General features: G+C 41.7%; 1 long non-coding RNA gene across 2 annotated transcripts in view; it reads left to right on the top strand.

Moving 5' to 3' along the window:
* LOC146079459 (uncharacterized) overlaps positions 1-12,592 on the top strand; it is a 272,777-nt gene that overhangs the window by 211,012 nt on the left and 49,173 nt on the right. For both annotated transcript variants that reach the window (XR_014474541.1, XR_014474542.1), the window contains exon 2: positions 2,318-2,368. This is a non-coding gene — a long non-coding RNA (uncharacterized LOC146079459). The remainder of the gene's footprint in view (positions 1-2,317; positions 2,369-12,592) is intronic.

Raw genomic sequence — 12,592 nt, 5'->3', positions numbered from 1 at the left:
GTTGACATAGAAAGCATAGGTTTGCTTTTAAGTGGCAATGACCAGGGTTAGTTTAACTGAATTCATATCAGTGCAAGGATACCGTACAGTACAGCGATATAGTAAAGTAAGTAAAGATACATATGTTAGAAAAGTATTAATAAATAAAGGAATTTGTTAACATTTTTAAATACACATTTTAGAATAATGTTTAAGATGTTTTTTACATGTTCAACAAATCTTAGAGCTGTTACTAGAATATTATAATAGTTAACAGCCTTAAGAAGGACACAGATTAAAGTCAAAACTTTCATCTACAGTATCTATTGTATGTGACAAAAGGTCCCCTACTAGATACACTTTTTGACCATGATTGTAATTTTTTTTTGATCCATCAAAGCTTTATAGCAGCCTTGACCAGTAACATGGGCGATTCTAAGAAGGGGGGGTCTGGGAGTGCACCGGACCACCCATTAGACATACTACTGATCTGCGCATGAAATGGGTGACAACCGGGCAGAGAGCGGTGATCTGCCTGGCTATATTTAGACTTAGAGCAGGTCTGCAGCTTTTTTGACAGTTTAAGCTGGCTCACAAACCAATCGAATCTCATGGACCGGCAGACAGCACTGCCACTCCTTATTGGCTCCAATTGGCTCCCGAGCCAGCATGAGCTTATGAAATTGCCATGGACCTGCTCTGAGTCTGAACATAGCCAGGCAGACCTCTGCTCTCTGTCCGGCTGTCATCATTTTCAGTTCTGCCTGGCTGGCAGCTGCTCTCGTTACCTCAAGTGACAATATTTCACTCCTCCCATGGCAATGAGCATTTCATTCTCCCTTGGCAATGAGCATTTTACTCCTCCATGGCAATGAGTATTTAACTCCTCTGTGGGAACAAACATGTAATCCCCTTGGCAACAAGCATGAAACCCCTTTTCTCAATGAGCATAAACCCCCCTTGGAAACAAGCATGAAGCCCCTGGCATTGAGCATGAAGCCCCTGGCATTGAACATGTAACCCCTAGCATTGAGCTTGTAGGTTAGATGCAATTATGTGGCATAATATGTAATGAGCATTATGGTGTGTGGCAGAATATGTAATTGGCATAATGGTCTGTGGCATAATGTGTAATGAGCATCACAGTGTGTGGCACAATGTGTAATGGGCATTTAGGTGCATGATATAATATGTAAGAGGCATTACGGCATGTGGAATAATGTGTAACGGGCATTACGGTATGCAGAGTAATGTGTAGCAGGCATTATAGCATGTGAAATAATGTGTAACTGGCATTAGAACATGTGGTAATGTGTAATGGGCATTACAGTGTTTGGTGTAATGTGTAATTGGCATTATGGTGTGTGGCATAATATGTAATGGGCATTACAGTGTGTGGCATAATGTGTAATAGGCATTACGGCTAAACAATGTACATTGCTTTAAGTTGCCTGGCACTGTTTGGGCTTGGGGGGGATCTGTGGAGCCTACTGGGTCACTGTGTGGGCCTTCAGAGAGCCAACTTAAGTGTGGGAGGACAGCAACTATTCCTGTGGTAACCAGTGTCTGGACATGCAGGTTGAAAAAGTGGGGTGTAAGGTATTTTTTTTTTCTTGTTAAACCATGCCACTTTCACTGCTAGACCACAGCATTTTTTTGCATGCGCACCTAGAGGCTCATTTTTAACTGTTCGCACTGGGAGATAAATTGTCTAAAATGGCCCTGGCTTTTTATAACTATTAATTAATGTCAACCTGGTCAGGAATATATTAGATGAGCCTGAACAGGATGACTAGCTCCGCCTGCCATGCCTTTTCACCAATGGAAATCATCATGTGCGCGATCTGGTGGGATTATGTCATGTGGTGTTTGCACCTGCTTCAGCCCCCTACCCCACTTTCTCTCTGTGGGCAGAACAGTGGATGTGTGTGTCCTGCTGCTATTTGTGAGTGCGACGTTGGTGGCATAATCCTCATGCAGCTCATGCGCTCACCCACCCATGCTCTGCCCATGAGGCACAGTAAAACCCATTCCTGCATACAACAGCTGTATCTGCCTGAGCGAGTGTTGGTGAGGAGAAGTTTACACTGTCACCCCACAGTGGCAAAAATGCAGCGAAAATGGGGGAGTAGCTTGTTTGCGGGATTTGCCAGTGGTTATATAATGTACATAACATTCTCAGTTTCAATGTTGAGGTGGGTATAATGTCAATTGAAAGTATTTCTATACCTGTCAAAAGATTATTGTACAAAGACCATTACGTGAACAGTCCTAGAATTCTGGAGAATGGTATTTGAGTAGTAATCATCAAAGACATCTGAAATTGTTGTTTCCATAGGTACCCTGGACTGGACATCAGACAAGGTTGCAAGAATGCATAGCTGAAATGGTGAGGTTTGTAGGTTGTCCTGCAAGACAATTATATACATATGGACAGTGTAGGTATATAGATATTTAGGATGTTGTACTATTATAAAAAAAAAAAAAAACATATTGCCTGAACTCCTCACCCAATTATGATCAGACTTCAGCGAAATAACAGACTTCAAGAAAATAATGATGGTCATTCAGTCACAAAATACACTTAATAAAATACAGTGTCCTCCTACATGCTCTAGGCACTCCAAATAGCTCTGCTTTGTTTGCCACTGTCCTTGTGACTTACGGTGTCCATATATGGAGCAATGTGCTCTGTTCTTTTTGTATTAGATCGAATAGTCCTTGCAAGCTACTTTTTTGCTCAAAATTTGCATCCAATTTGCACTGCTAAAATGTAATCAAGCAACAAATCTACAGTGCATGCAAACACTGATATTGGTACTTGTAAAGGGGTTCTGATACAAGTAGCCAATTCCTTTTCGGAAAAAAAAAAAAGCAAACTAGAGTAATATTCATGGTACACTGTGAGTAGATTGGTCTGTGTCTGACTAAAACTCAAAAGCAAGCTATGGTATGGAGGAACATCTGGGTTGCAGCAAGTATCTCATGCCATATGGCAAAAATATGTAAGCTGCAAAGATACATATCTGTAAAAATTGTCCCAATACCAAAAGAAAGGTTAGTCCATATAAAGTCATTAGATTTTTATTAAAAAAAAGGAAAATAAATGAAGAACTGTAGGGTGCTCCACAATGTGATGGTATATAGAGAGAAATAGGTGGGCACTACATAACAATAAAATAAACACTTTTTGGGTGTCAGAAGAATGTGTATTTGAAGAAAAAAATACAAGTACAACACTGGGATTGAAGGCTGTAAGAGAATTTTGTTTATTTAGAGTATAATTACATGCATACCATGCAGTACATAGATAAAGTGGCAGGGGTTGTGGGTCCAGGTGCAAAAATATAATTTAGGCCCCCCCTCTTCCACCCCAACCCAAGTTCCCAACTTGCAACACGGCTTTGGGTGACAGGGAACAGAAGAGGGTGACAGCATTAGGCAAGGGGAGGCAGAGTCCTCAGGAGCCTCTGCTGCACCAATGATACAGTAGTTCTGCCTATGCGTAGATACTGCACTTACCTCATCGATCATAAATGTGCTGTGGAGATTTACCAAACCTTTCATGAGATAAAATTGATAAGTTGCCTATACAAACCAATTGGCTTCTACAATAACTATCATTTCATATACTGTGCTGGATCAATAGTATTTTGATGATGATTGGTTGCTATGGGAAATTACACTTTATTTCTCTCTAAGGTGTGATACATCTCTCTGTACAGTATATGGCTGCGTTTAGTATGACCAGGGGCAGATAACTAGGATGGTCACTTTAATTCTTCTGTTCAATGTAAGCAACTAGCCTCTGCCCAGGAATTTCCGATCTTTGGTCAAATATAAGCGTAATATCTATAAAAAACAATGAAAATAGAGTGTTTGTGTTTGTTTATGGCCTTTTATTATATAATTCACTTTTTAAGCTATATTTATTGATCCCCGTAGTTCATCTGGATTGAAATAAACAACTGAGACACTCTTGGATTTGTGAATATCTCACCAGTGAGTTCAGTTTCTTGCCTTATAATGTATAATATTTAAATATCTGGAATATATTTAAAGATTGTTGTGAAGGAGATTCCTGGTCGGAAGCACTTGCAATTATCCTCTATGGAGTATGCAAGCCTTTTCAAAATGATTATATTTCCTAAAATGTAAATTTTACGATAAGATATTAACAGGTACTGTAGGCAATTTCTTAAATTAAAATGGCAAAATAAGCACCCAAACTACTAGCTCATTATGCTTCATTTACTTACATTGATAGGTAATGCTGAAATGTTTAAATTGGTCAGACATTGCATTCTAACATGTAGTATGATATAAGTGTAACCTACAGTATATCCAGTTTCTCTCAGACTCTCACTTCAGTGTCATGCATTGCAGTACACTTCATATGTGGGACAAGTAAAGACAAGGTTAAACATAGCAGTCAAGACATGAGACGATTTTCGGTGGAGACATGAGACAATTTGGTAAAGAGGGCCCTGCATGTTAGACTTTATAGTTGGTTGGATGTGTTCCCACACAGTTCCTTAGACATACTGTAATCATTAAAATGTGTTCTAGACTTTGGCTATGCACTCTGGCAGTATTTACAAAAGGTGTTATAACATATATCAGCGGTTCTCAAACTGTTGGTCCTGACCCCAAAGTGGGTCCTGACCTTCTTAGCATGGGGTTGTGACTCCATGTTGCTGACCATCATTCTGATGGTTTTTCTCATCTCAGTCAGTGATTCAAAGAGACTGTTGAATTGTCTGTTATTTTAGACTCCTCCCATCATTTTGTGCCTCAACAATGCTGCCATGCATTGTCTACTAACCTCACATGTGTTGCGACCATTCTGCTGTAAATTGCTGGGGTCCTGTAGTTTTTTTTATTGTCTGATGGGGTCCCAGAGCAAAATAGTCTGAGGACCCCTTGCATATATCATTAAGCTTATGCAAATCTTATTATTATGTAAAACCAGTTACAAATATTTATTCTGTAGCACATTATAGAGAACAGTTTGGTTATTCACGTCAGTGTGTGGAGCAAACAAATCATTGGCGGAACCCAGATGCAAAAATATAATTTGAGACCCCTCATCCATCCCAACCCAAGTTCACAATATGCAACACGACTGTGGGTGACAGGGAGAGGAAGAGGGTGATAGGGAGAGGCAGGGGGAGGCAGAAAGTGTCAGGGAGAGGCAGTGGGTGACATGAGGAGGCAGGGGGAGGCAGAAGGTGACAGGAAGAGGCAGGGGAGGCAGAGTATGACGGAGAGGCAGAGGGTGATAGGGAGAGACAGGGGGAGGCAGAGTGTAACAGGGAGAGGCAGTGGGTAATAGGAAGAGGCAGGGGAGGCAGAGTGAAAAGGAAATACAGTGGGTGACACAAAGAAGGTGACAGGGGCAGCAGTGGGCCCCTTAGTCCTCATGGACCCTGATGCACTGCACCTGCTGCACCAATGGTAGTTTCGCCTTTGTACTAAATGTACACTCATCTCAAATGATTTTTAATATGTATGTTTCTATGGTTGCATCCACTGTTTTTGTGGCATGCCCATGAAAAGCCAGGTCCACCCGAAACACCCCCTGCCTGTCAACCAGGCAGTGAGCTCCCCAGCAAATGAAAATGTTGGCGAAGCTGCTCGGTGCCACCCACCATCGACAAAGGGGCTGAATTCATTGCTCTACAAGACTGAATCGGCCCCAAACTCCACACACAGATTCACAGTGAGAATTGAACCAGTGGCGTAACTATAAAATGCACACCCCCCTGCCGGAAATTACAGAAACGCCCCCACCCCCCCCCACAATAAATCCCCCTCCAACCCTGCCTTACTCCTCTTTTTGCCAAAGCTGGGACCCGCAGATCTACTTTTCTGCGGTCCTGGTGCTCCTCCTGGCTCATGCTAATGAAATTGGCCATCACCAGCAGCAGACCCCCTAACAGCAGACCATTTTTTTATGATGCTAGAGAAGGTCTGTTTTAAGGGGGCAGCCATTTTGTGATGGTCAATTTCATTAGCAGGAGCCAGAGGAGTACCACCACAGACAGGTAGATCTGCTGGCCCCGGCGGCGGCAAAAACAGGGGTAACGCAGGTTGGTCCCAAACAGTGCAGCGTATCGATAGCCCTGCAGACCCCCTGTGCCCACACTTAACTCAGCACCTCCCCGTGACCGTGGGGTCTGCGGGGCTATTATTACACCACTGTATTGAACCCAAGTCCGTGTGTTGTGAGGCAGTAATGCTAACCATTACACCAACTGTTCACCCATCATATTGCAAAGCCACAATAAAAGAAATATGTTCTGGATTGGTTTATTCAGAGCCAAGACCTCAATTCTATTAATGATCTGTGGAATAAATTGCCTTTCACCAACAGTTTCCATTTGACCTGATGTACAGTAGCTTAAACAATATTACAAAGAACTGGCTTAGATAATTGGGAAGCATATTAATACAATATTTATGTAGGCGGTAGAGCAGCTGTAACTCCAGATCAAATGAATTACATTCTTTTATCCTATAGACAACTAAAACTCACACAAGTTCATATAATAAAGATTTATTATCAATAACATCATGTGAAGGATCATGTTGTGGAATACTTTTATAATGCTTCTCAAAGGCTTTTTAGGTCCATTTCAAAGCATCACAACACTAGTAATGATAAATTCTACTTTTGAAGCGCATCCCTCAGTACCTACTGTATGTATTGTAAAACATAAATGGGGCTTCTGCAATCATTTAAACTTTAACATAGAAAACAGTACTCTTCAAACATCAGGGTGTTAAATAAAAAAAGGCTTTCATTAAAAATAGTGAACCATAACTTAGTTATATAAAGTTTCAAATAACATATACAGTAATAGAAGCATTTTTGTATTCTCCTACTGATGTAGTGCCGCATTCAAACAAATCTTGCCACAGATGTCACATTTCTTGAAAAATCAGGAGTCTATTTATGAAGTAGTAATAACTCCTTTGTTTTTTGCTGTTAGTCAGAGAGAGAGAGAGAGAGAGTATGACTACTAACTCTTATGTAACAAGAGGGAATTCTCTTGCAGGCCATCTGCTTTCATTAGGTTCCATGTCCATACAGTAGCATGCTATTGAGACTGCCATGTACTGTAAGTGCAATTTTTTAAGTGTCTGAAAATTGAGTTGTCTGCCGCTAGGTAACAACTACCTCCAGCCTTACTGGATTTCTTCTGGGTCAAATGTCAGGGCATATTGTCTGAACTACTAACCAGCCAGTGTTTGGGGAAACCGGGGCCGGTATAGCCGATGCCAATGCCAGACTGTCCCACGGCCAGAGGGGCCGGTTTCCTAAATGGCCACCACCTTACAAGTTTTCAATGTGTGGAAACTAGGAGAACATTAGCACCTATATGGGCATTACTGTGTGGCATGAAATGTTATAATGGGCATTACTGTGTGTTGCTTAATGTGTTATAATGGGCATTACTGTATGTGGCATACTGGGCAAAACTGTGTGGCATAATATGTTGTAAAAGACATTAGTGTATGTGGCATAATGTGTTATAATGGGTATTACTGTGTGTTGCATAATGTGTTATAATGGGTATTACCAGTGCTATTTTTCAGCAAGCTCCAGCAGGAACTGAGGCCCTTATTCTAGTTAACTTTTTCTGACAAAATCCTTCTAATGCTGTGTACACACGGGGGCGATAGGGGCTATAATCGCTGGGAATATGGTCGCAGGCGACCATATTGCCAGTGATGGAAGTGTGCCCCGGCGATAAATCGCCGGGTGCGCGCTCCCGTTTTCTGCCCCATTGTAATCGCTGGTCGCAGGAGCTTGCTCCTGCGACCAGCTAATTACCTCTGCGGCTCCCCCAGCAGAGGTTCCTTTTCATCAGCGACCATCTCTGGTCGCTGATGAAAAGGAGACACTGAGCAATATATTGCTCAGCAATATATTGCAAGCAATATATTGCAAGCAATATATTGCTAGCAATATATCTCCCCCCTGTGTGTACGCACCTTTAGATGGACAAAACCATGTGCACTGCAGGTGAGGCAGGTGTTACTTGTGAAGAGAGAATTGGGTGGGGTTTTACTTCAAAGTGAGATCTATATTGCAGTGTAAAAATAAAGCAGCCAGTATTTACCCTGCACAGAAACAAAATGACTCACCCAAATCTAATTCTCTCTGCACATTTTAAATCTGCCCCCCTGCAGTGCACATGGTTTTGTCCATCTAAGAAGGATTTTGTCAGAAAGAGTGAACTAGAATAAGGCCTTCAGTTCCTGCTGGAGCCTGCTGAAAAATAGCACTGGGTATTACTGTGTGTGACATAATGGCCATTACTTTGTGGCATTATGGGGCAGATGTATGATGTGTCGATATGGGGGAGATGGGTATCAGCGCACGTTATGTGCACTGATACCGCTTCTCCCCCATGTATGAAGCAGCCGGGATGCGGTAATGGACAGGGGCGATGCGCCATATCGCCCCTGTCCATATCGGCGCTGCTATCAAAATGATAGCAGGCCGAATGTATGAACGGTCAGCATCGCTGACCGTTCCGCACGAAGCCGGGTTTGGCTTCGCCAGCATCAGGCTGGCAAAGCCCTATCTAAACAGCAGGGACAGCGCTGTCCCTGCTGTTAGGTCTGGGCTGCGCTGGGGATCTCGCGTGAACAGCGAGATCCCGCGCATGCCCAGTGCGGCCGGTTGGGGGACAGGAGATAGCGCATCAGTATTAACTATTATATATATATAATCTCCAGAAAGGGACATCGCCGAAGGGGGGACATCGCCGAAGGGGGGAGTTAACGCTCCCCCGCTTCGGCAGACAAGATGTTAATACATATTGTCGATGTCCCTTCCTGCTTCGACTCACTATTGAGGCAAAGCAGGAAGTATCATAGCGGCGCGATAAGCGCTGCTATGATACATCTGCCCCAATGTGTTCTAATGGACATTACTTTATGTTGCATACTGGGAATTATCTTCAGGCAGTGTGTATAATGTGTATATGAAAGGCATTTCATATTTAGACTTGGGTCTTATCTCTATTTGTTAGTAAAAGTAGCTGGCAAGTAGTGGTTTGGTTCTATTGTTGATGCGTATACTGTTTCTAGGAATGTTGAGCTCTTTAATGTTAGCTACCTTCTGTGTGTATACACCAAATTTTACAAATTATAAATATTTGGGGGGTATATGTAATAGCCTCCACAAATTCCTAGTGTATTTGGGAAGTCAAAAGGCATGCATTCCAAGCCTAGGTGCAGCTCAACTTAATAGCTGGCAGTGATGGGCCTGGGACGGGTACAATGTGTATATGAGAAATGGGTACTACTGTGTGGTGTAGCATGAAAAAGGGACACGCTAAATGTTGTGTGAATAAGGGACACTACTGTGTCACATAATACATAATACTTCATGTCATATAGTGTGAATAAGAGACATTACTGTGTGACAATACTAGAATAAAGAACAATACATGTCATATAATGTGAATAAGGGACATAACTGTATGACATAACATGAATAAGGAACACTACATGTCATGTTATGTGAATAAGGGATACTACTGTGTGGTGTAACATAAATAAGGAACACTAATTGTCATATAAAAAATATATGTACTGTATGACAGCGCTCAAAGGGATAGAATAGAATAATAGAATAATAATTTATTGTCACTACAACATTAAAAAATGTATAGTGAAATTCACAAGGAAGAAAAGAAGAGAAGAAGGAAATACTCATATTCAACATTCATATATCACAATTCAAACACAAAATAACAGATGGGAAAAAACTGTTCCGCAACCTGCTAGTGCGTGAATATGTGAATAAGGGACACTACTGTGTGACATAACGTGAATAAGGGACACAATCATATGGTTGCACTACTGTATGATGTAATTTGAATTGGTAATATTGTGTGACCATGCCCCTTCCCAGAAAGACATCCCTTTCTGGGGCATGCCCCTTTGTTTAATACTGTCCCAATTTAAATAATGGCGGTTTTGCCGGCACGGGGCAACAAAATGTCTACCCTATGGATAAAGATTGTTATTGATGAGGGATGATGGGTGTTTCTGGATGCTGCTGTGATCTGTGCTGCTGGGTCATGAATGCTGTGCTGGGGAACAGTTGCCGGGTAAAATTCCTGAGGAAGTCGGAGTTCATATTATCTGGGGAAATGCATGCCACCATTTATCTCCTGAATTCATAGAGCACCACAAAGAACTGGTTCAGTGACCGAATATTCTTATGGGATATCTAGCCCAATCCCTAAACACACCAGATGCCAGAGTGGTTCACCATCAGGAAATCTTGAACTTTTAAGAACATAGAGCACCCACTTGTCCATATTTCCTTGTGTCCAGTGGTAGCACACCCCTTGTGAAAAATACATATCTATGTAGATATAAGTACAACAGGGGTACACCCATCTTTCTCAACACGATTGAGAGTCCTGTGCGAATAGCAAACACATTCTCGTTTTGCCCACTTGGAAATACTGTGACTTACCTGCAAGATAAAACATCATCCATATATCTTCTGCATTCATTAGTGGATCATCTCAGGAATGGTCATATAAATTTCATTCTTTGCCCAGTTTGGAAAAATTTGTGACTTATTATTATGAATTTTATTCAGTAATATATACCATGATTGAAGCATACAGAGAGAGAGAGAGAGAGAGAGAGAAGGTGGGTGCGGCACTCGGTCAGCGTGATAAGCCAGAATAAATCTCAGGCAGAGAGACGGTCTGCTAGACAACATTTCAGTTACTTTATTAAATAATAAGAATAGCTATTAAATATTTTTTTTATTGTGAACTGTCTTGCAAACATCATTCCGCCAGCGCTGGAATACCTATTTTCTTCTGGGTAAAAGGCAAGACTGGTGGTGGTGTTAGGGGGGGCACCAGCCAAAATCTTGCCTAGGGCATCAAATTTGTTAGGGGAGGCCGTGAGCCTCCAAGTCTTGGAGGTGCAGGACATTTGGACTACCCTTTGCTTTGAAGGCTTTCTCTACTCCAGTCTGTCTGTACATATGGATCTCTGGCTCAACATTTCCTGCTCTGATCATATCTTTTTTTTATCATTTAAAGATGAAGCAAGCACCATTTTTGCAAAGATTTATATTGGGGATAGCACTGATTCATTCTGCTACTCCGCACATCCTGGCTAAACCACCTATTAACCTAAAAACTCATTTTAAAGTCTTTTTGTAGCTGAAAAATCACCACCCCTGGGGGGTGCAAGCTAAAGTGTTGATGCCGGCAATCTGGCGTGCCCGAAGCTACATTTGATTAGCTCCGTTGGGCACCCTCTAGTGGCTGCCGGTGCAAGAACATTTGAATATGGCCCAAAATAATCACTTAAAGTCCAGGTACACTGCAGCAGTAGCAAATACTGAGCATAATAACAAATGCATGATTTCAAAATGCGGCATAAAGTACTCATAACCAAAAGAAGAAGATTCATACTGGTTTTGAAAAACAAACTATTTTGATTTGTTACATTTAAATTGAGTCTTTGGATACATTGAATGACCATTAGTTATACTGTAATTGATGTATTACAGTGCTGGGATAACACATACAATTCCCAACCTTATCTTTGCGGAGCTTGCACGTTGCCCTATGTTTGCATGGGTTTCTTCCAAGTGATCCAGTTTCCTTAGATGGTCTGAAAGCAAATTGGTATACAGTGTGCAGGCCAATGTGCATTTTCTTTGTACAATATTTTATTCTATCATGGTACTCTAAAAATGTTGATTATATTGATTACAGGTTACAAATAATCCAATTCAGACCTGATTGCACTGCTACGAATTTGCACAGCAGCCGATTATCAATACACTTTGCATGCATACAGGTTGCACTATGCATACATGAGGCCATCTTGTTATGAAAGGCTGCAACTACTTCTATATATACCATTCGCAATGTAGTTGACAGGTATTAGGTGTCTGTGGTGGAAACCAGCCTTGTAGTGGTAGTCCTAACAAAAACACAGGTGTTCCTAGTAAAACACTGGGCGTGTCCAGGAAAATGCTAGGTGTGCCTGAGCATTTTTGGTGCAGAATGAATTGGTTTTGATATTAACCCCAAGCCATAACCTCTGTTCGGTCATGGCGGACCCTACACTGATGCTGTTGAACTTCCCAAAAGATGGCCGACTCCTGCGTAACTAAGACTTCACCTCTTATAGCTACGTTTGGAGGGTGCAAATTAAATCCGTCCCAACTCCAGTGCCACTAGGTCTTATGTGGAACAAAGTGTCAGCAATCTTTGAGAAATAACAAGAGGAGAAACTGGCTAATGATGACCTTAGATAAATTCAAATGCCAAGGAATGGCACCGCTGTAGTAAAAAAAGAAAAGAAGCAATCTAATCGCAAAGCAAACTGAGTGACCAAGTCACAAAATACCAGAGCGACTAAGTTGCATATACAGTACAGGATATATAACACCACACAAAAGCACAAAATAACACCACTGCAAGCACAATAAAACTCAAAACACTACACAAAAGCACAAAATAACACCACTGCAAGCACAATGAAAGTCCACAAGCATAACACACAACAACACTGCTAGGAAGCGCTGGGTCCTGCAGTCCATTCA

This window comes from Crinia signifera, chromosome 5 (assembly GCF_055691185.1).
Source record: "Crinia signifera chromosome 5, ASM5569118v1, whole genome shotgun sequence".
NCBI lineage: Eukaryota > Metazoa > Chordata > Amphibia > Anura > Myobatrachidae > Crinia > Crinia signifera.
This window is presented reverse-complemented; position numbering and strand designations above follow the sequence as displayed.